This window comes from Colobus angolensis, unplaced genomic scaffold (assembly GCF_000951035.1).
Source record: "Colobus angolensis palliatus isolate OR3802 unplaced genomic scaffold, Cang.pa_1.0 Scaffold476, whole genome shotgun sequence".
Classification (NCBI taxonomy): Eukaryota; Metazoa; Chordata; class Mammalia; order Primates; family Cercopithecidae; genus Colobus; species Colobus angolensis.
This window is the reverse complement of record NW_012118221.1, coordinates 684,308-686,794: the sequence shown is the minus strand read 5'-3', so window position 1 is coordinate 686,794 and position 2,487 is coordinate 684,308. Positions and strand designations below refer to the sequence as shown.

At 40.9% G+C, this 2,487-nt stretch overlaps 1 protein-coding gene and 1 pseudogene across 1 annotated transcript in view; one reads left to right on the top strand and one right to left on the bottom strand.

Moving 5' to 3' along the window:
• The window catches only part of LOC105523812 (probable ATP-dependent RNA helicase DDX46), a gene marked incomplete at its 3' end in the record, with an annotated part of 63,641 nt that overhangs the window by 6,374 nt on the left and 54,780 nt on the right, over positions 1-2,487 (bottom strand). The gene's annotated exons all lie outside the window — the stretch shown is intronic.
• LOC105523810 lies at positions 507-872 on the top strand (annotated as a pseudogene).

Sequence of the window (2,487 nt, the reverse complement as noted above, 5' to 3'; positions counted from 1 at the left end):
AAAAGAAAAAGAAAGAAAGAAAGAAAGAAAGAAAGAAAGAGAGAGAGAGAGAGAAAGAAAGAAAGAAAGAAACAGAAAGAAAAAGAAAAGAAATCAGAATAGACGAAATTTTTAAATACTGGATTTGTTTAAAAATACAGTTCCTCGGCTGGACGCGGTGGCTCACACCTGTAATCCCAGCATTTTGGGAGGCTGAGGCAGGCGGATTACAAGGTCAGGATTTCAAGACCAGCCTAATCAATATGGTGAAACTCCATCTCTACTAAAAATACAAAAATTAGCCAGGCGTGGTGGAGGGCGCCTGTAGACCCAGTGATTCAGGAGGCGAGGCAGGAGAATAGCTTAAACCCGGGAGGCGGACGTTGTAGTGAGCCGAGATCGTGCCACTGCACTACAGCTTGGGCGACAGAACGAGACTCCATCTCAAATAATAATAATAATAATAATAATAATAATAATAAAAAAGGCAGTTCCTCTTCCAGGGACATGGTCTACAGGCACTCAGAATGGTCAAGCATTTGACATACTGCCTGTCATAGGCTTTCTACAATACAGCCTTTAACAAAACCAGGCTGTCTGGAATCCCTGGTAATAGAACTATTTACCTTTATTTATACCAAGAAAGTTGGGAAGGCACCAAAATCTGCAGGTGGCTTGTGCCCAGGCAGACTTCAAGGGGTTTGTGTTGTGAGATCTAACACTGTTACATGAATGCCGAAAACAAAAAAAAACATGTCAGCAGAGCCGATGGTGGTCCCATGTGTGTTAAATGTGATCATGACAGGATTAAGCAGACTTTCCTTATCAAGGAACAGAAAATCGTGGTGAAAGTGTTGAAGGCAAAAGCACAGAGTCAGAAAGCTAAATTTTAAAAATGACTTTTGAATAAAAATTAAAAGACTAGAAAAAACATAGCAATGACATGTTAAAATAAAAAGTACATTTTTGTGAAAAATAACTTTTCCAGAACAATAAAATAATTACATTAAGACAAAGGGGCCAGCCTGGGCAACATGCCAAGCCCCTTCTCTACAAAAAATTAGCTTGGTGTGGTGGCATGTGCTTGTAGTCCCAGCTCCTCAGGAGGCTGAGGTAGAAGGATCAAAGGAGCAAAGGGAGGTCCAGGCTGTAGTAAGCTGTGATTGTGCCTCTGCACTCCACCTTGGGCAACAGAGTAAACTCTGTCTCAAAAAAAATAAAAAGACAAATGGCACTGATTTACATTTTTGCCAATCTTTTTCAGGTCAGGTTTAATAGAAGATAACTGGAACGTAGTATCTTCTATATTCAATCTGTCACAATATACCATGCCATTCAACCTGTAGCAAACCCTGCACACTAGAGAGAATGACAGTGAAAAAGGCAAATAACATCATTGGATTATTAAGAAAATACATATAGTCTTATAAACCTCCTGACATCTCAGGGACTCTCAGAGGTCCTAGGATAATATTTTTTCTTACATTCAGCCAGGCACAGTGGCTCATGCCTTAATTCCAGGGCTTTGGCAGGCCAAAGTGGACAGATCACCCTGGGCAACATAGCAAAAACCCATCTTTACAAAATATACAAAAATAGACTAGGCATGGTGGCTCATGCCTGTAGTCTCAGCTATTCAAGAAGCTGAGGTGGGAGGACAGCTTGAGCCCTAGAGGTCGAGGATGCAGTGAGCTGTGATCACACCCCTGCACTCCAGCCTGGGAGACAGAGCAAGACATTAAGAAACTGTCTCAAAAAAAAAAAAAGAAGAAGAATCATTTGTCATTCTCTTTGTCTATGAATGAGGCTTAAGCATATGATATGACAGAATTCTGGCCAAAAAGACAAAAGTGGTATTAAAGACAAGTATCATGGGAAACAACTTCCTTAATATAAAAACACACATTTACAACAACGTAGGAGAAACTCTTACTGGACCAATCCCTCCAGCAGGTAACAACTATGAACTCTGGGCAAAATAAAGAGCAACTACATAAAGACACTAGAGAGTGACTAACAGCAGCAGAAATGCGAAAAAAGTTGACACTTGGAAGAAAGTATTGCACTAGCAAAGTGTAGAGGATTGTATTTATTTACTTATTTATTTCAAACTCTTTGCCCAGAGGCAGGCCCAGCACAGACCAAGTGAGGAAGTCAAAAGTTGAACAGGAACTCACAGTCTTACAAGAGAAACCACCAGAAAGTGTTCAAAACAAACTCAGGACTAGGAAACAGAGGAAATAAATCCTGAAAAGAATGGAGTAGAAAGCCACAACTGTGCATACATATGCTGCCCAAATATCTGGCTGACCCCTAAGCTACAGATTCATGAGGCAAAAATCTAAGCAGTTGGGATGAAAAAAAAAAAATTAAGATATTTCAGGTCTAGGCTCAGTGGATCAGGCCTGTAATCCCAGCACTTTGGGAGGCCAAGGCGGGTGGATCACCTGAGGTCAGAAGTTCCAGACCAGCCTGGCCAACAAAGAGAAACCCTGTCTCTACTAAAAA